At 32.3% G+C, this 22,830-nt stretch overlaps 1 protein-coding gene across 7 annotated transcripts in view; it reads left to right on the top strand.

The window, feature by feature from the left end:
- Positions 1-22,830, top strand: part of LOC142354699 (CLIP-associating protein 2-like) — a 214,256-nt gene that overhangs the window by 24,641 nt on the left and 166,785 nt on the right. The window lies entirely within an intron of this gene.

Genomic DNA, 22,830 nt, shown 5'->3' with positions numbered 1-22,830 from the left:
TGACGCACGAGAAAACTAAGGATTTAGGTGCATTTGCTTTACAAAACTGCTATGCAATTTTTAAAACTTGGCGGAGTTTTTGGTTGCTGTGGATCTCGCATGTGATTTTGGTCTGTCAAAATTCGGTTGGATTCAATTTTGTTGTTTTCCTATAAGGAAATTGACTGAATTCAATCACAGTTCAGCTCAATTTTTTGTTCCTTTCTACCTGCGCAACTGCTTTCTTGATACGTTTGATAGTCCAATTTTCTGTGAAATTATTGTAATTTTTTTGTTTGTTCAAACATTTTTCGTTTTTAATTGCCTTCAAGCGAAGTTTGAACCAATTTTTGAGAACGTGTCTTTTTAAGCACATTTTTTGCTTGGCCGTTTTTGCATTTGTGCTCTAGACAATTCTTTGCGTTCAATTGACTTTGTTGCGTTTGACTTCTTAATACTTATGTGATTTCAATTGATCTCATTCCAAAATAAAAGCGATTGTTAGTGTTTGAGTAATAAATCGGTGATAGCTTAGTGGTAAAGATGTCACACTGCGGTCCTGGAGCTCTTGGGAGTAAACCCCTTTGCGGTAGGATTTTTGCACTCATAAAAAGTTTCAGCTACACCCCAACGCCCTAATTTAAGTGTCAGCGTCTCGTTCGAGAGCAATTCATCCAAAGTTAGAAAACGAAAAATAAACCCACTAACTTTGGATGAATTGCTCTCGAACGAGACGCTGACACTTAATATAGGGCAGTGGGGTGTTTTCGTTTTCTGAGTTTTTATTATTGTTAATTTTGGGTTTGGTTCCGTCGAGTGCAATTTCAATAGAAATTGTTCCACAACTTTTCATCAGATCAGTTTTCCAGAAGTCGCGAACTGTAATGAAAAATTATTAGATTTGAAATACTTTTCTTGGTTATCCTTTCCTCGCTATTCACTGTTATTGGGTTTGTTATTGTATATCGTGTAGATGTTCGAAGATTTAAAAAATGTGCTACAAAGTCTACCGAGAAATATTTCTGGATCATTGCAACTTTTAGAAATTTTTTTGAAAAATCTAAGTAATTTCTAGCCTTTTTCCTTGTTTCTTGTTCCTCAGTTATCTTGACAAATCGTTTTGAAAAAAGTTCAGGTTCTGCTTTTTTATTGATATCCGCCGTTTTTGCCTCGGATGGTATGATAACGTGATTAAATAGGTTCCGGAATTGTTTTAAAAAATTGGGATCTTTTCCGTTTGTGCCCCCCCCCCCCACCACCACCAGTACGTTATTAACTCCCCAGTTGAGCACGTGTCATTACATCGTAAATCATTGTAAAATCATTGGTTCACGCTTCTTTCTGATCAAAGAGCTTTTCAACAACTGTTGCTCAACAAAGCGATATAAAATGAACACAGCATCAAAAACGAAATCAGAAATAGAGAACATAGGTACAATTTCATCGGTAATAAAAACTTCGAGGCAGAGAGCTTAGTTTGAAAGATTGAACTTAGACTTAAAGTCTAATTTTTTGCGCTAAACTTAGTCTTCTATTTTAGGACACTAAGTTTGAGAGGAAGTGACACTTAGAAATCTTTTTTCTGACACTTGAATCAAACCGCTATAACTAATCGGCTGCTGCGCTATCGGAGACGTTTACTTTATTTCAACTCATGTGTATTTTTAAGAAGAAAACTTTTCTGTCACTAATCTGTAACTTCAATTGTACACTTAACTTCAATTTCCAATGAAATTCAACACTTTCGTACTCTTTGGTTCTCTAAATACGTTAGAACAAAATCTTAGTGCCTCGTGCGCAGCATACGGGCGCAAGCATCCTCGTGTCAGGGCACTAAGTCCCTCGTGCGGAAATCAATCAATGGCTGCTGTTTGCCAGCAATCTGCCGGGTGTGTTGTTCTTTGTTAAGGTACCTTGATGGCCAGAGAGTTTATAGCATTGATAGCATTTTAATTTCTGTCAGAGTTTTGTCGAGTTTTGAGCTAGAAAACTCAAACAACCCTCTTCAAGACCATCGTGGTTCGGGCCTTTTTTAAGTCTCAAAGTTTTTATTTCAATTAGCTATTGAGGTCAGCAGAAACCATTGATAGACTATTACATTGCCTCTGAACTTTACTGCTCCGAACTGACAAACGGTATAAATATAAGTAAGCATTCTTTTTGGCACTTAATTTAGCTGTTTTTATGTTCGTGGCCTTCAAGCATTTGAACATTTAAATTCTCTTTAACTTAAAATAATGCAACTGGTGGTTAAGTTTGACTGAATACGTTTAATATTTGCAAGGCTTGATGTGAGCCAATTGACTTGAGTTATTGGTTTTGTACTTTTTTGCATGCACTGATGGTTTATCTGCCTCTGCACATAAACGAATGATTAATATCGTAAAAATGAAATTACTGTAATTTCCTCAACCAATGAGTGGAGTGATAGAGAGAATGATACGAGGCGTTAGAGCAGTAGAACGATCTTCCGTAAATTGAGATTGGAATACTGGTCGATCATTTTACCGAGATCTATGGTATTCATTGTGTCTCTTAATTATTAGCTTGGAAGCAATCGCCTGGCTATTACTGGTCTCATCGTGTTTTTGTACAATCCAATGAATAAAGATTGTATTGGTGCTTGATTTTTTCTTAAAATCTAAAAGATTGGAATTGTATTAGGGCGCTGTTTTTTACGATTTGAAGGGTAGATACTGTGGTCTTTTTTCCGAGTTAGTTGGTAGATAGTTTTATCGGCGAAGACGACTTCCAGCCGTATCAGGAATTCTTGGGCATCTTACGTTTTTCATAGCGGCCCTCATCTTAGCCGGCTATTATAGCGATCCTATTTTGTTTTTTTTACATCGTCGAACAAAAATTTGTTTTACTTTACCTCATTTTGCCGCTTGTGGACATTTTGCATGAAATCTTTTTGACTTCTCTGGGCTAGTTAACTCATCTCTCATTTTTCTCAAAGTGCTTTTAAACAGCAGTTGCTCAGCAAAGCAACTGTTCATGAACAGAGTCAGTATTAAAAAAAAAAACGAAATCAGAAATAGAAACGGGATAAACCCATAAAGCCCAATTTTAGATGTCCGTTTTTTGAACTTTATTTTTGTTAGTCTTAGCTGCCATCTCCAATGCTTATTGATATCGATACTAGCCCCCATATCCTCTAAGAGACAGGAGTGTGTTAAACCTCGAAATGACATCAGAATAGTTTGCACTTTAAAATGTTTTTTTTTACACAAAAATCATATGTTTCCCTCATTTTCTATTCTTTCAGTCCCAATCGTGGTTATGAGAATCAAGAAAGGCTATTTTCCAGCAGTCTGCCAAGTATGTTTTTTAAAACCAAAAATTGATTTTTTTTTGACAATCTGAATGATTTGATTAGTTTTGAGACTCTGTCTTTTTCTCATTTCAGTTCATATTTTTCTGGTAGTTTCTTATCATTGAAAAGTAAAATTGATTTACTGATTTCGATCACACAAGAGTAGTAACAGTTCGAAGCAAGTCGACCGTTTTGACTTTTTTTGATGTTTTGCGTGATCTAAATCGCTCTCGTTCCCTATTATAAGCAGCCTGAAATCAACTGTCGGCCGATTAGTAGTAGAAGCGAACTGACAAGTGTGCTGAAATTTTTTGGCAACCCGTCTGTAAACCTCATATTCTCAGCAGGCTCTTATTGCGCTCCTTTTGTTACAGTTCAAAGAATTCGAATTGTTTTTGAGCGCTGTCTTTTACGATCTGTTCTCACATTTTCAGTTTGAAGTCAAATCGGAGTAGTGATTGCATCATGCCAAAACGAGAAGTGGAGCGAGAAAGTGAGGCTTTTACGGCGTGGAATGTTCTCAGTGGATTTTTCAAGTAGAGTGAAAAAGAGTTTTGAACAAAATTTTGCTTTCTTGATTAGTTTTTTTTATTGCGGCACTTTGTCTTCTGTTTTTTCGATTTTTGTTCGATTTTTTAATCGATTTTTGATCAATTTTTTAAAGTTTTTATGATCGATGAATCATTGGTTGCTCATTCGGTTGAAAGTGGTTTTAGACAGCAGTTGCTCATAAAAGCAATTCAAAATGAACCGAGTCTATATTAAAAAACGAATTCAGAAATAGAAACGAGATAAACCTATAAAGCCCAATTTTAGATGTCTGTTCCTTGATCTTTATTCTTATCTTAGCTACCATCTCTAATGCTTATTGGTATCGATACTAGCCCCTATATCCTCTAATATCCAGGAGTCTGTTCAATTTCGAAATGACATCAAAATTGTTTGCACTTTGAAAATGTTGTTTTTTAACAAAAATCGTTTTTGATTAGTTCTATGCTTTCAATCCCAATCGCGCCGAGTATGTTTTAAATCGGTCGATGTAAAAGTAAATATCTAGCTGTTCAAACTTGGATATTCTTTTGTTCAAGAGCGGACGGAAAAGTGAGTGGTGGTTTTGACCGGTTCTCAAGAGATAGCAAGAAAATTGGGTTTGAAAAAAAATTGCGTTCAAAGATTTGTGCGGTTGACTGAAGATACATTTTTTTGCTTATTTTATGTATTATTTGTTTACAGTTTTTCAATAGCCGTTGTCCACCTCTCAATGGCTGTTATTTAGGCTCTTTCCTTTTGATTAATTCGCTGTACCTTTTGATCACGTTTTTCGTTTTACGTAAGTCACCATTTTCACGCTTAACTCGTGACTTACCTTACTCACTGTTTCAACTTAATAGATTTAAAATTTTTTACCGCATCGAATTACGCAATATTGTGAATACGTTCAATGGCAAAAGAGCAAAACTAAAGGAAACTGACAAAGCCCGATCATTAATTAATAGATTATTGGGTTATCAAAGTTCTTTTGCGTCTTTGTTAGCTGACATTAGTATTAAGCCTTAAGCCTTCAGTTTAGAAGCTTAATTAAATATAGTTTTTAGATCAGTTAAAAATAAGGTTATTTTCCATCTCTTCTTTTTTTTTCTCTTCCTGTTTCAATCCCGATGTACATCAAGCGCGTCAACTGTGACTATTTTCCGGCTGTGTTTAGATAGTTTAATATTCTTATTCGAATTTTTTTAAGTTTATCGAATTGTTTTTCGACCGTTCAGCTTGATCGTTTAAATTTAAGATCGTTCAAATGAAGGAAACATGACTATTTATAATCGAAAGTTTACGTGTTTTGGATTATTAAAGTTTTTTTGCATATTTTTCTGTTTTTCTGACATTTTGGTTTTCAAATTTGTATTTGAATTCCTCTAGGTTTTTTTTTACTCAGCTGAGAAAATTTGGCCGCTAGATGGGTCAATTTTGACTTAAATGAACAAAATTGTGTTTTTTAAAGAGTTTTCGTTTTGTGCAACTAATTGTAATTTAAGCATAACTGTTTAGGAGTTGCGCATTGTGATCATTTTTCCAGAATAAATAAACAGACAGTGCTTCTCTCGTTAATTTTTGTCTCATCTTTTTAGCGTTTTTCCAAATTATATGGTACAATGATGTTGATAATTTTTCTATTTACTGAGCAGCTGGTTAAGAGCTAAGATAAGTTTTTAATTACTCTCGAACGAAGTTTGAAGCAATTTGTGTAAACGTGTTAATCTTTTTATGGAAAATTTTCTGCACGATTTGACTTTCCGACGGACTTTTGAGACACTGATTTTTTCGTTTTGCTCGATTTAAATTTCTCTCACTCAGAATTTTAAGCAGCTGATTTCAGTGATGGCAGTTCACTACTAAATATGAAATGAAAAATGTGCCAAAATTGGTGTCATTTTTCCCTTCAAATTTTATTAGTGGTTATAATGGTTTATAATAACCTATAATGACGTCATTTGAAGCCCCCTGAGCGATCCCCCTCCCCCACCGACTGAAGCAGGCTGCAAAAGATTAGAGCTCCCACTAGTCGTTCGAAAGAAATTCTTCCAACGCTAGTCGTCTGTTTCTTCGAATCGGTTCCACAGTCTTCTGGCTATGCTTTTTATAGCCACCGTCAGCCTCTCAACGGCTATTATTTAAACGCTCACCTTTTTAATTCGCTTCACCTTTTGATCACGTTTTTCGTTTTACATCAGTCACGATTTTCACGTTTGATTTCTGACTTAATCCACTCACTGTTTCAACTGAACAGATTTAAAATTCTTTTACGCATTCAATTACGCAATTTGGCGAATACTGTCAAAGTCAAAAGAGCAAAATCAAAAGAGACGGGATAACCCGATGAAGCCCCGTCATTAAGTCATTGAGAGTGTTTGCTAGCTGACATTGGTATTGGGCTTTTTAGCTTTCAGTTTAGAAGCTGAATTAAGTAAAGTTTAAGAATCCAACTGAAACTGCACGCCTAAATAGAACACTTTTTGACACTAAAAAAATCAGAAAAAAATTTATCAATTTATCTGCTCTTTCTTTTTCGGTTTCAATCCCGATGTACATCAAGCGCGTCAGCGGCGGCTATTTTCCGGCAATCTACCGCCTATGTTTTAAGAGCTTTTCGCACTTTTGTGAAGTCGAATTGGTGCAACCAAGGTCAAAATAGTAAAGTAGCGAAAACACTATTCTTCTGGGGTCAGGAAATTGTTCAGTCTTAGTTTATAGTGGTATGCGAAAGTTGTATTTGAACGCGATTTAAATTGCTTTGGAGCGAAGTATGAAGTGACTATTTTTTGACATTTTTTTAGAACAATCTTGAACTTCTTGAGTGATTTTTTGACACTTTATCTCTTCAGTTATTAGGCTTGACGGTCCTGTGGGTTTGTTTTTTGTACGCATAAGTCGTTTCTAAGCTACACCCCTTCTAAATCGAATCGCCCCTGCTTGTGGTTCGCGAGCGATTCATCCGATGTTAGTCTGTTTTTATTTGGTTTTTGAGAGCGTTTTTATTCATTTCCGGCCATTTATTTAAATTGTTTCTGATATTTTTTTTTGCTTCGCGGTCTCTCGAATGCTGCTGAAAGTGATACATGTGGTCTATTTGTGTATAATTTCAATTGTTTGAATCCTTCAGTGGGTAACCCATGGTTTTAACCACTTTGCTATTCGTTTTACATCCTATAAGAAAGTTTTTGATTTTTGCCCGTATTTATTCTTTTTTGTTTGTTTTCAAATTACTCATTAATGACAGGTATCATTGGCTCATCAGGCGGAATTAACCTTATAAATTTTCTAATTTAACATTCAAAAATGTTTTCACTGTAATTTCTTCAGTCATTAGTGAGTGACTTGTCATACTCTTAGTGCAATTGGCTTTCTGAGGAAGCATGAAGGAAATTGTTTCATGGTTTAAGCCTTTAGCTAACAGTTTCTTGATTATTTAGTTTGATAAAATTAACAGTTTTTATTAAGTTTTGCTGGTACTTATTGATCTAATGAGCAATGAGTTAAGCCATTCGGTGGTTTCATCGTGTAGAATTTTGTTGTTTGTTTTTGACATCATTCATTTTTAATCAGGGTCATTGTATATTTCAATCATGTCATCACTTTTCGTTTTTGCTAGTAAGTAAGGGATGTTATCTGCTTTCTCCCTGATAATTGTCCGATCTGTTTATTTTCATATGTTGATGCGTGTTAGATTGTCGCGAGGTCGCTTATTTTCCAAACTATTAGATTTTAGCACTATGTCCTTTCTGGTTATCTTTCATGGTTTTCCACAAGGTATGTAAATTGTTTTGTGTAAAGGCTGTTTGAGCCGCTTATTGGTTTGATGTTTTGGTCACACTGACTATACTAAATATGCATTATTGACTATCAAAAGTTTAAAAGATGTTGATTTTCATGTCATTAGCGTTGTCAATTCTTTGAGTGGTAATTTGGTGCTTAAACTAAACTTCTGCGCAAAATCTTCCTGACTTCGATAGGCCTTTTTATTTTCTCTATTAGGCTCATTTTTCATGCGGATCGGTATTATTGAAGTTATTTTTGGCCTTTTTCCCGCAGTCTGCCGGGTATATTTTAAAATATTGATTTTTTACAATCTGCTTATGATTAGTATTGGGACGGTGTCTTTTTTCAGTTCTGTTCACATATTTTTATGGGTTTTTGTCATTGAAAAGTCAAATTGATTTACTGATTTTAATCACACAAGAGTAGTAAGAGTTTGAAACAAGTCGACCGTTTTAGTAGTGGATAAAACAAGGCTACCAGCCACCAGCCAACTTGGTCCATTTTCCCTCGTAAAAACTCGGGAAATGGACCAAGCCGTCTGCTAACTGGTAGCCTTGTTTTATCCACTACTATAAGCACAATCAAAAATAAAAATTAGCCAAAAATAAGCCAAAACCCGCATACTTACGCACACCATGCGCCCGCGCACAGCTGCGCATAGTTTCCTACTCAGAATAATGCGCAAGTATGCGGGCATGTGCTTATATCTTAATTTTTTCAAAAATTTTATTATAATTATATTTCCGGCTTATAAGTCCAACTTCTTCGAAGATGAGAGAACCTGCTTCACAGATAATTTTTTTAAAAATAAGCATTTGGATAAGGCTTTGAGATAAGGCGAGAGATAAGGCTTTAGATAAGGTTGGAGATAAGGCCAATGATAATGCTAATCAGGGAACCTGCTTCGCAGATGACAATGCTAATGATATAAAAAATAATTTAATAATTTACTCTTCTAATAATTTATCTATATCTATACCTTTGGCTTTTAATTTACAATATATTAGATATTTATAATACTCTGTTTCTTCTTTTATTTCTTTATCAGGATGAATACCCCTGGCCAGATCTATATTTTTATGAGAATTTTTTATATGGTTCCTTAACCCACTAAAGCTAATAATCGAAGAGCAATATTCACACTTAACTTTAGTTGAAATACATTCTTTACATATCGACTTCTTTTTATCAAAACATGTTATTTGTTTTTAAATTCTACATCTATTACAATTTTTATTTGTTATATCAAATTTTGTTTCTATATGACTAATAGTGAACGGGCTCCGCCCGCGGCATGTCAAAGTGGCTTCTCCCTCGGTACCGCAACTGCTTTACAGATTAGAATTGGAATTAGAATCAGAATTAGATTTAGAATTTGAATTAGAATCAGAATTAGAATTAGAATCAGAATTAGAATTACAATTATAATCAGTGAAGCTGCTTCGCAGATTAGAATCAGAATTAGGATTAGAGCTAGAGTTAGAGCTAAAGATAGAGCTAGGGCTAGAGCTAGAACATTTTGAAGCAGTACCCCCTAACTTAGAAGAAACTTCTTCCACACAATTACCAATTATTGTTTGATTTCTACATGCACACTTACTAAATTTATCTTTGTTCTATTTTATAATGAAAAGGCAAAATGTGTGGGGTTCCACATCTATAATTACAATCTAAACATTTCATATGCATTATTTATCAGCAATCAAAATTTTTTATAGCTAGCTATAATATCAATTAAACTTCTAGCGTGATCTTAAGAGAAGGCAAACATACCCAAAACTTCCTTGCCCAGCTTATTAATAGTATTATATTTATATCTTTTATCTAAAATCTTTTCATTACCCAATCCAGTTTCATCTCCAATGAAATTTATAACGTCATCTCTAAATTTTTGATTATTTTTATATAGATCTTTTAAATCATCTTCACCTTTTTTGTTTAAAGCTTCAGTCTCTTCATCAATATACTCTTCTAGTTGTTGGGTATTACTGTACAAAGAGGAAGCGCTATCTTGTTCATGGGACTTCGTCCATCCGTGAAACGGCTTCGCCATATTCTTGATATGAAGGCGGTGAAGACTCATGGGGCTCAGCTGGTGCTTCCCCCCCAAGCATAGTTAAATAATGTACCCGTTCTATTTATCATATGACTTGTGCTGCAGTTTTTACTGTTGTATCGGGTCTGATACAATTATATATCATAAAAGATGAAGCTATAATTCCACTTATGGTCGATATTGACTTTATACCATGAGCTTTAACTGTTTCTTTAGTTAGAACATCATTCGGAATTTTAATATTGTTTAAAGTAAGAAGTTTATTAAAAAAGAACTGATAGTTATCTGTATTATCAACAGCTCTATCTGTAGCATTAATCAATAGTTGTTTCATATATGCTATAAGTTTATGTATCTCACTACCTTCTAATTCATCTTTTAAACTAAGAGCTTTACTGTCCAGGAAACCAATTCTTGAGTCATATATCATAGTTCTGTTTCTATCAATAATAATAAAAGTTTCCTTTTTCTTATTATACTTAGTCATACCATAACGAAGCGGTACATCTGTCCCATCTGTACAATTTTAATAGCTTCTTTTTAACTCTTGAATTATGCCATGGAAGTCAGGCTTGCAATCATATGTTATACTAAAATTCTTAAATAGATCAGCTGCATTATAAAATATTATATAAATAGTATCAAAATTCATTCTAGCCTTTATCTCTATCTGAGCTGATTTCTGACACATGAAAATCATTTGAATCTTTTTATTTCTTCCTTCTGTAAATTAATAAACTATATCCTTAATAAAATTCATATGCATTATTTATCAGCAATCAAAATTTTTTATAGCTAGCTATAATTTCAATTAAACTTCTAGCGTGATCTTAAGAGAAGGCAAACATACCCAAAACTTCCTTGCCCAGCTTATTAATAGTATTATATTTATATCTTTTATCTAAAATCTTTTCATTACCCAATCCAGTTTTATCTCCAATGAAATTTATAACGTCATCTCTAAATTTTTGATTATTTTTATATAGATCTTTTAAATCATCTTTACCCTTTTTGTTTAAAGCTTCAGTCTCTTCATCAATATACTCTTCTAGTTGTTGGGTAATACTGTACAAAGAGGAAGCTCTATCTTGTTCATAGGACTTCGTCCATCCGTGAAACGGCTTCGCCATATTCTTGATATGAATGCGGTGAAGACTCATGGGGCTCCGCTGGTGCTTCCCCCCGAGCATAGTTAAATAATGTACCCGTTCTATTTATCATATGACTTGTGCTGCAGTTTTTACTGTTGTATCGGGTCTGATACAATTATATATCATAAAAGATGAAGCTATAATTCCACTTATGGTCGATATTGACTTTATACCATGAGCTTTAACTGTTTCTTTAGTTAGAACATCATTCGGAATTTTAATATTGTTAAAAGTAAGAAGTTTATTAAAATAGAACTGATAGTTATCTGTATTATCAACAGCTCTATCTGTAGCATTAATCAATAGTTGTTTCATATATGCTATAAATTTATGTATCTCACTACCTTCTAATTCATCTTTTAAACTAAGAGCTTTAAGGTCCAGGAAACCAATTCTCGAGTCATATATCATAGTTCTGTTTCTATCAATAATAATAAAAGTTTCCTTTTTCTTATTATACTTAGTCATACCATAACGAAGCGCTACATCTGTCCCATCTGTACAATTTTAATAGCTTCTTTTTAACTCTTGAATTATGCCATGGAAGTCAGGCTTGCAATCATATGTTATACTAAAATTCTTAAATAGATCAGCTGCATTATAAAATGTTATATAAATAGTATCAAAATTCATTCTAGCCATAATCTCTATCTGAGCTGATTTATGACACATAACAATCATTTGAATCTTTTTATTTCTTCCTTCTGTAAAATAATAAACTATATCCTTAATAAAATTATCACCCATATCATCAAGAACAATGACGTTATTTCGGAATTTGAGTAAATTATTCATTGTAATCATATTTATATCACCCATTTCAAATCCAGCATAGGGAACGACAGTCTCTGGATCAATTCAATCCTTTTCATCTTTACATATTATGATTATAGACCCCCGGTCATGTTTCACCATTTGCTTTTGCTTTTGTCCCATCATAGACTTTTAATTTTGATCTTGATTTTGATTCTGATCTTGATTTTGATTCTGATCTTGATCTAAGTATAACTTTAAACTAAGTATAAATATTGTTTGACGAAATAAGTCTTTCCCGTACCAGTAGCACCATAAACAATAGTATGTAATGGTGACTTCTCAAAATAAGTAATTTAACTGATCTTTTAATCATAAACCCACCAAAGTTTTCTTCTAGTTTTGTATATTTAATTGGTATTGAATCATTAAAAACATAAATACTACTAACGAGAGTATAGTTATTAATGGGCCGTTCTCCATTTTTATATGTTGAATATAGTCTTATAATTAGACTTAGATTTATAATTAAACTTATAATTAAACTTAGACTTAGACTTATGGGTCTTCGAACATCTGTGAACGGACTCCGTCCGTGGCACGCCAAACGGCTTCGCCGATGCTATGCCATAATTAAACATTAATATTTATTTTATAAAAAATGCTTATCCTAAGTTTTGAAGAATTCAATATTCAATTTGGTATTGATAATGAACGAATGAGTAATATCAGAAAAAAGATATAGGTAAAGATATAAGTCCAATTGAGATAACACCAATTGAGATAGTAATGAGAGATCAGACCCCTGACAACATTAATGAGAATAACTTTAACATTATTGCTAATTTACATCCAACAGATGGCACTCACTGGGTTTTAGTTATAAGAAGAGCTGGTAAAGTTTATTACTTTGACAGTTTTGGTGTTGAGACTCCACCATTATTCTTAGAAGAATATGCTGATCTAGGCTTTAATGAAAGAATACAACAATATGATGAATCTTTTTGCGGTGCATATTGTTTATATATGATCTATCTTATTGATAGAAGATTCACAATAGAGGGTGCTTTGGATATTCTAGTTAATCAAGTTAAATATCCGAAGATGTATGATAAGTGTTTTTGCTTTAGTTGTAAAGGTGAAGTTAATATTTGCGTTAATGATCATGACAATGATAATGTTAATGATAATGGTAATGATAATGTTGATGATAATGTTAATGATAATGTTAATGATAATGTTAATGATAAAGTTAATGTCAATGACAATCAGGGAACCTGCTTTACAGATGACAAACAAGAATCTTCCTTATCAGAAAAAGATGACATAGTATGGTCTCGTGATTCCCCTACCAAACAAAGAGATAAGCCTTGTTCACTCTGTGCATGTGGATGTTGAGGGACCCCTCCCCTAAAGGTATCAGGGCTTGGTGCGCCAGTAAATAGTAAAGGAAATTTATTGATCAATGTTAATGGAATTCTACAATTATGGATAACTGATAGTAATATAACGGTCTATGCCCCCTTCCCAGAAAACCTCAGATGTATAATAGCAGGTCCTAGTGAATGTGGTAAGACAGTCTTATTAAAGAATCTATTTATACCCGGCATACAATTTGATAGGTTATATATCATTGGTCTTACTGGTAAACAATATAATGATTTAGAGTATAAAGATATTGTGTTTATTAAGGATATAAAAGAATTACCCCACCCCGATAAACTACCATTAGATATAAATAAACTCATGATATTTGATGATGTTATAGCTGAGGAACCAGTTATTAATGAAAACTTTTGTAGAGCTAGACATGAAAATTGTGATATGATATATCTTAAACAAAATATATTCTCAGCAGCTAGACATAATGTTAGAGAGAACTGTTATCTATTTATTTTCTTTGAACAAACGGGCAAATCCATCACTGCTATATATTATGATCACTTTACTGGATGTCAACTTAGTTATTATGATTTTAGTATTATATGTGAAAAGGTGTGGTCCCGGCCTTATAATTACATTGTCATTGATAAATCTAAAAATAGATATGGTTGTGGTAAACTAAGAATTAATTGGGATTGGAGAGTTTTATAGGTTAGTAATATTTATACTTAAGTACAAGTATAAGTCTAAGTCTATGACTAGCAGTGAAACTGCTTCGCAGATGACTATGACCATGTCTAAGCCTATCAGGAACTGCTTCGCAGATGACTGTCTAAGTCAATGGCTATCAGTGGAACTGCTTCGCAGATGACTATGACAATGACTATCAGGGAACCTGCTTCGCAGATGACTAAGTTTAAGTCAGATGTGTCTTCGACCAGCTAGTTACACTAGATCTGCGATGCAGCTTCACTGATAGGGCTTCGCCCAGCTGACTACGTCAGATGCAAATTAAAACTCAACACATCTCCATTAAAGTCTATAGGTCTTCCATGTTCATCTTTAATATGAAGTTCAGTTTATTCTGTTCTCTCCTTTGTTACATTTTGATATAAGATGTTAGTCGGTATAGTTTTTATTAGACAGCCTGGCGGTTCCGTTAGAGTAAAAGTATATTGTATGTCTGTGTTATTGCCATTATCTTTATTACCAGGTATAAGATTACAATGAATATTAATAGTACTAAAACCCATATCAATAATCTTTTGAGATGCATATTTACTGTTGTATCGGGTCTGATACAATTATATATCATAAAAGATGAAGCTATAATTCCACTTATGGTCGATATTGACTTTATACCATGAGCTTTAACTGTTTCTTTAGTTAGAACATCATTCGGAATTTTAATATTGTTTAAAGTAAGAAGTTTATTAAAAAAGAACTGATAGTTATCTGTATTATCAACAGCTCTATCTGTAGCATTAATCAATAGTTGTTTCATATATGCTATAAGTTTATGTATCTCACTACCTTCTAATTCATCTTTTAAACTAAGAGCTTTACTGTCCAGGAAACCAATTCTTGAGTCATATATCATAGTTCTGTTTCTATCAATAATAATAAAAGTTTCCTTTTTCTTATTATACTTAGTCATACCATAACGAAGCGGTACATCTGTCCCATCTGTACAATTTTAATAGCTTCTTTTTAACTCTTGAATTATGCCATGGAAGTCAGGCTTGCAATCATATGTTATACTAAAATTCTTAAATAGATCAGCTGCATTATAAAATATTATATAAATAGTATCAAAATTCATTCTAGCCTTAATCTCTATCTGAGCTGATTTCTGACACATGAAAATCATTTGAATCTTTTTATTTCTTCCTTCTGTAAATTAATAAACTATATCCTTAATAAAATTCATATGCATTATTTATCAGCAATCAAAATTTTTTATAGCTAGCTATAATTTCAATTAAACTTCTAGCGTGATCTTAAGAGAAGGCAAACATACCCAAAACTTCCTTGCCCAGCTTATTAATAGTATTATATTTATATCTTTTATCTAAAATCTTTTCATTACCCAATCCAGTTTTATCTCCAATGAAATTTATAACGTCATCTCTAAATTTTTGATTATTTTTATATAGATCTTTTAAATCATCTTTACCCTTTTTGTTTAAAGCTTCAGTCTCTTCATCAATATACTCTTCTAGTTGTTGGGTAATACTGTACAAAGAGGAAGCTCTATCTTGTTCATAGGACTTCGTCCATCCGTGAAACGGCTTCGCCATATTCTTGATATGAATGCGGTGAAGACTCATGGGGCTCCGCTGGTGCTTCCCCCCGAGCATAGTTAAATAATGTACCCGTTCTATTTATCATATGACTTGTGCTGCAGTTTTTACTGTTGTATCGGGTCTGATACAATTATATATCATAAAAGATGAAGCTATAATTCCACTTATGGTCGATATTGACTTTATACCATGAGCTTTAACTGTTTCTTTAGTTAGAACATCATTCGGAATTTTAATATTGTTAAAAGTAAGAAGTTTATTAAAATAGAACTGATAGTTATCTGTATTATCAACAGCTCTATCTGTAGCATTAATCAATAGTTGTTTCATATATGCTATAAATTTATGTATCTCACTACCTTCTAATTCATCTTTTAAACTAAGAGCTTTAAGGTCCAGGAAACCAATTCTCGAGTCATATATCATAGTTCTGTTTCTATCAATAATAATAAAAGTTTCCTTTTTCTTATTATACTTAGTCATACCATAACGAAGCGCTACATCTGTCCCATCTGTACAATTTTAATAGCTTCTTTTTAACTCTTGAATTATGCCATGGAAGTCAGGCTTGCAATCATATGTTATACTAAAATTCTTAAATAGATCAGCTGCATTATAAAATGTTATATAAATAGTATCAAAATTCATTCTAGCCATAATCTCTATCTGAGCTGATTTATGACACATAACAATCATTTGAATCTTTTTATTTCTTCCTTCTGTAAAATAATAAACTATATCCTTAATAAAATTATCACCCATATCATCAAGAACAATGACGTTATTTCGGAATTTGAGTAAATTATTCATTGTAATCATATTTATATCACCCATTTCAAATCCAGCATAGGGAACGACAGTCTCTGGATCAATTCAATCCTTTTCATCTTTACATATTATGATTATAGACCCCCGGTCATGTTTCACCATTTGCTTTTGCTTTTGTCCCATCATAGACTTTTAATTTTGATCTTGATTTTGATTCTGATCTTGATTTTGATTCTGATCTTGATCTAAGTATAACTTTAAACTAAGTATAAATATTGTTTGACGAAATAAGTCTTTCCCGTACCAGTAGCACCATAAACAATAGTATGTAATGGTGACTTCTCAAAATAAGTAATTTAACTGATCTTTTAATCATAAACCCACCAAAGTTTTCTTCTAGTTTTGTATATTTAATTGGTATTGAATCATTAAAAACATAAATACTACTAACGAGAGTATAATTATTAATGGGCCGTTCTCCATTTTTATATGTTGAATATAGTCTTATAATTAGACTTAGATTTATAATTAAACTTATAATTAAACTTAGACTTAGACTTATGGGTCTTCGAACATCTGTGAACGGACTCCGTCCGTGGCACGCCAAACGGCTTCGCCGATGCTATGCCATAATTAAACATTAATATTTATTTTATAAAAAATGCTTATCCTAAGTTTTGAAGAATTCAATATTCAATTTGGTATTGATAATGAACGAATGAGTAATATCAGAAAAAAGATATAGGTAAAGATATAAGTCCAATTGAGATAACACCAATTGAGATAGTAATGAGAGATCAGACCCCTGACAACATTAATGAGAATAACTTTAACATTATTGCTAATTTACATCCAACAGATGGCACTCACTGGGTTTTAGTTATAAGAAGAGCTGGTAAAGTTTATTACTTTGACAGTTTTGGTGTTGAGACTCCACCATTATTCTTAGAAGAATATGCTGATCTAGGCTTTAATGAAAGAATACAACAATATGATGAATCTTTTTGCGGTGCATATTGTTTATATATGATCTATCTTATTGATAGAAGATTCACAATAGAGTGTGCTTTGGATATTCTAGTTAATCAAGTTAAATATCCGAAGATGTATGATAAGTGTTTTTGCTTTAGTTGTAAAGGTGAAGTTAATATTTGCGTTAATGATCATGACAATGATAATGTTAATGATAATGGTAATGATAATGTTGATGATAATGTTAATGATAATGTTAATGATAATGTTAATGATAAAGTTAATGTCAATGACAATCAGGGAACCTGCTTTACAGATGACAAACAAGAATCTTCCTTATCAGAAAAAGATGACATAGTATGGTCTCGTGATTCCCCTACCAAACAAAGAGATAAGCCTTGTTCACTCTGTGCATGTGGATGTTGAGGGACCCCTCCCCTAAAGGTATCAGGGCTTGGTGCGCCAGTAAATAGTAAAGGAAATTTATTGATCAATGTTAATGGAATTCTACAATTATGGATAACTGATAGTAATATAACGGTCTATGCCCCCTTCCCAGAAAACCTCAGATGTATAATAGCAGGTCCTAGTGAATGTGGTAAGACAGTCTTATTAAAGAATCTATTTATACCCGGCATACAATTTGATAGGTTATATATCATTGGTCTTACTGGTAAACAATATAATGATTTAGAGTATAAAGATATTGTGTTTATTAAGGATATAAAAGAATTACCCCACCCCGATAAACTACCATTAGATATAAATAAACTCATGATATTTGATGATGTTATAGCTGAGGAACCAGTTATTAATGAAAACTTTTGTAGAGCTAGACATGAAAATTGTGATATGATATATCTTAAACAAAATATATTCTCAGCAGCTAGACATAATGTTAGAGAGAACTGTTATCTATTTATTTTCTTTGAACAAACGGGCAAATCCATCACTGCTATATATTATGATCACTTTACTGGATGTCAACTTAGTTATTATGATTTTAGTATTATATGTGAAAAGGTGTGGTCCCGGCCTTATAATTACATTGTCATTGATAAATCTAAAAATAGATATGGTTGTGGTAAACTAAGAATTAATTGGGATTGGAGAGTTTTATAGGTTAGTAATATTTATACTTAAGTACAAGTATAAGTCTAAGTCTATGACTAGCAGTGAAACTGCTTCGCAGATGACTATGACCATGTCTAAGCCTATCAGGAACTGCTTCGCAGATGACTGTCTAAGTCAATGGCTATCAGTGGAACTGCTTCGCAGATGACTATGACAATGACTATCAGGGAACCTGCTTCGCAGATGACTAAGTTTAAGTCAGATGTGTCTTCGACCAGCTAGTTACACTAGATCTGCGATGCAGCTTCACTGATAGGGCTTCGCCCAGCTGACTACGTCAGATGCAAATTAAAACTCAACACATCTCCATTAAAGTCTATAGGTCTTCCATGTTCATCTTTAATATGAAGTTCAGTTTATTCTGTTCTCTCCTTTGTTACATTTTGATATAAGATGTTAGTCGGTATAGTTTTTATTAGACAGCCTGGCGGTTCCGTTAGAGTAAAAGTATATTGTATGTCTGTGTTATTGCCATTATCTTTATTACCAGGTATAAGATTACAATGAATATTAATAGTACTAAAACCCATATCAATAATCTTTTGAGATGCATATTTACCTTGATCATATACTTTTTCTCTAAAACCTAGTAATGAGGCTATTGAATTTTCTACATCAAAGTTAATTGCACCTTGTTTTATTTCCATTAAACATTTCATTGTATTCTTATCGGGTTCTATTATAACATTACCATTAGTTTCTTTTATTAATTGTGCTATTTCAGTTAATTCATATGCACCTGGTGTAATAGCTATAGCCATTCCTTCATACAAAAATTGATTATTGCTTCTATTCACATTAAACACCGAATTATTAACAGATAATCTAATTAAACCTAATTTTGTTGTATTAGGTATAGATTCACTTAAGTTAAACTTTTCTGTTGGCTTTATCATTCTGAAGTTAAGGGAGTGTTCTTCTTTAGTTTTAGTTAAAGCTTTATGTATCTTTTGTAGTTCCCATAAGATTTTATTTTTAGTCATTTTTTGACTTATAAAATTGGACTTTGATTTGAATACAACTTATGAATTTAATAATGATATACACAAAAGTAAGATTATAAAATATAAACCAAATAATCTAGCAGCATTGAATACAGTTAATGCTAACATTAATATCATTCTCAATCGAGAAGAGAATCATTTAAATATACACGATTCATATCTTCGAGATAGTTTGTTGTATCAGATAACGCTGATGGTGTATTTGCTAATAATGCTAATATCAGATTAGTTAATTGTGGTATGATGGCATTATTTAGTTCAATTAAGCTTGAAACTGGTGGTGGTAGGACAATTGAATATATAGATCATTGTCATCCTAATCTGTTGATGTATAAGTTATTAACTAGTACTGGTGATGAATATGAGTGATTTTGTTAGAAATCAAGGTAATAGAGATAGTCAACTCAAAGGTGATCATGCTGCTGCTAAAGGAGGTCATATGTATATGATGGTTAAGATGAGTGATCTATTTAGTTTTGTGAATGACTTAGAAAAGATTATATATGGGTTAGGATTTAAACTAATATTAAAAAGAAATAATAATGATAGAGCTTTATTTAGAGTTGATGCTGATCCTGGCTGGGTGGCTAATGATGGTAATATAGAAATTAGAGATATATCATGGTGTGTGCCTAGTATTGATCCTAGTAATGATAATTGAATTATTGTACAGAAAGGATTAATTAAAAAGAATAATATTGATTTCAGTTATTATGAAAGAAAGACATTTTATAAGAATATACCCAATGCTACTAACTTCTTATTTGATCTTGGTATGGAAAGTGGTATGGAAAGACCTCAATATATAATAATTGGTTTTGAAATTAATAATGTTTATGAACAAACTCATGATGCAAGTACATTTGATATAATGAATGTTACTGAATGTTATTGTAAGATTGGTAGTTAATTTTATCCTGAGGATATAATGAATATTAATTATGGTACTAATAATTATAATGAGGCTTTTAGAGAGATAGTTAATTTTAATGAAGATTATAATGGATTACCTCATAATATTAAACCATATATAAATCACAGAACATTCAAAAGTAGTTATAGAATATGTATTTGATACTAGATATCAAAATGATCATATAGGTCCACAACCAATACAACTTAATTTTAAATTTAGTGCTGCAGTTGCAGATGTTATATGTCATGCATTAGTATTAACTAGAAAGGTTATTACTGGTAATAGTGATTGTAAAAAGATGGTTGATATAGTGTCGTAGAGACTAATTGGCAAAGCCACTTCGTGGATCGACAGAGTCGCGGCCTTGCTGATCAGTGAAACTGCTTCGCAGATGACTGAAGGTCTATTATATCATAGTTATAGTTATACTTATAGTCAATGTCATAGTCAAACTATTTCCTACTAGTCTTAACAAAACCTTTACTATAAATGATATCTAATTTCTTTTTATTCTCTAGAGACAGTCCTTTTGCTTCAAGTTTAGTTTTGGGCTTAGGCTTAATCTTAGCCTTAGTTAATGACTTGGGTTTGGTTTTGGATTTAACAACAAAAGGATTATACTTTTTAACTTCCATTGTTTTTTGTATATAAATATGAGTACTTTTAATAAGTTTAAAACTAATTCTTATTGTGTTGGTGGTAGGCATTATAGTGGTACTAATAATATAAGAGGGGTTATCGTAGCGAAAGGAACTAAGATGTTAGAGGGTAATTGTATTAAGTGTAAAAGGAATAAAGCAATGACTGCCAGTGATGGAACAATAGAAGCAAAAAGATTGAAAGATTTCTTCAAAAGTGTTGGTAAGGCAACTGTTAACTTTGGAAAGAAAGTTGCTAATAATCCTGTAAGGCTTTAGAGATTGCAAGTAAAATAGGAAGTGCGGCTGCAAGTAGAAACCCTAAAGCAGCTCTAGCAGCCACACTTGATTTTATTAAATTTGCAACTTCTGATGAAGGTATAAGAGTAGTACAGAAAGGTAGAGAATTATATTTAGGTACAAAGAAGATTTAATTATATTAGAGTTTAAATAATAACTTTTTTATCAGGAGCTGCTTGGTATGCCACGGACGAAGTCCGTTCGCAGATGACTATAGGTATGACTTTAGCTATGACTAGTTGTAAGTCTTTGACTATTACTATGACTAGGACTATAACTATAAATGTAAGTCTATGACTATGATTATAACTATGACTAGGACTATGGCTATATCATCATCTAACGGTAAATATTAATACGAATATTATTATTACTAAATACATTATTATAACTAAACACTATTAACTTCAGTTTAAAAAAACACTCAATTTATTTTTCTTATTAATAGCCGCCCTCATCATCTCAGCCGGCTATTATAGCGCTCCTATTTTTTTTACTTCGTCGAATAAAAAAAATGTTTCGCTTTACCTCATTTTGCCGCCTTTTCAACATTTTGCGTGAAATCTTTTTGACTTCTCTAGGCTAGTTTCTCTCTTCTCTCATTCTGCTAACAGTGATTTTGAACATCAGTTGCTCAGCAAAGCAATTCAAAATGAACAGAGTTAGTACAAAAATGGATGTCAAATAGAAACGGGATAAACCCATAAAGCCCAATTTTAGATGCCCGCTATTTGAACGTCGTTCCTATAAGTTTTATTTACCATCTCTAATGCTTATTGTTATTGATAGTAGCCCCTGTAGCCTCTCTCTAAGAAACAGAAGTATGTTCAACTACGAAATGCCATCAAAATAAATCGGACTTAAAAAAATGTTTTTGTACAAAAATCTTTTTTTTTCAATATCTTCTGTTATTTCAATCCGAATCATGCTTATTGGAATCAACGGCGGCTATTTTCCGGCAATCTGCCGGGTATGTTTCTTCTTATATTCCTCATATACCATAACTAATTCTTTATATTCGTCATTATCTATTTTATTATCATTGATTGATTTAGTATATAGTTTATTAAACTTTTTACTAACTGTTTACTTAAAATATATATTTGTGAATACTTTATAGTTTTATTTCTTATTTTAATATTAATTGTTTTTGATAATGAGCCACAAACAGTTGCCGTAGCAAAAGCTGTTGGTATAGAATAAGGTAATCCTATACCTTTTAATGCAACTGATGTTGATGTTGTTGCTATAGATGATAATACTATTTCTGTTATCTCAGCTACGTTAATATAATTCTTATATCTACTTATCTTCTTATTATAATTATTAGTTTCATTTTCATAATAATTTCTGATATCTTTTATATTGTTAATGTTGTTATTAAATTTTTTATTAGCTTGAATCTTTTCATTTATCAATCTTTCTGATACAGATGATAGATCCGTATATAATAATCTCTCACTCGGTGCTGTTGGTTGACTCATTTTCAGTAGTAAAATAACTCTCAATATCTTTCAATATATCTTCTTGTTTAAAATCATGCATCTCTAAATTTGCTTGTTCTTTGTTGTCTACTGGCTTACTTTCTAATAATATAGCTATAATATATGTCATAACTATCTTCAACATTGATATATGGTTTTCTCTTAAACATCTCCATTTATCAACACATGCATCACCCAATTGAGTGTTAGTAATTAACTGAATAAATTTATTGTTATCAAACTCCACTTTTAATTCATTATGTTTAGAAATGGTATCAGCGGAAACTTTGTTGCCAAAATGAACAATATTAGTTTCAATTTCAGTTATCTTATTGGCTAGTGTGGATATATTAGAT

This window comes from Convolutriloba macropyga, chromosome 15, assembly GCF_964194025.1.
Source record: "Convolutriloba macropyga chromosome 15, txConMacr16.3, whole genome shotgun sequence".
In the NCBI taxonomy this organism is placed as follows: domain Eukaryota; kingdom Metazoa; phylum Xenacoelomorpha; order Acoela; family Convolutidae; genus Convolutriloba; species Convolutriloba macropyga.
Note: the sequence above shows the minus strand (reverse complement) of the source record. Positions and strands in the feature narration are given on the sequence as shown.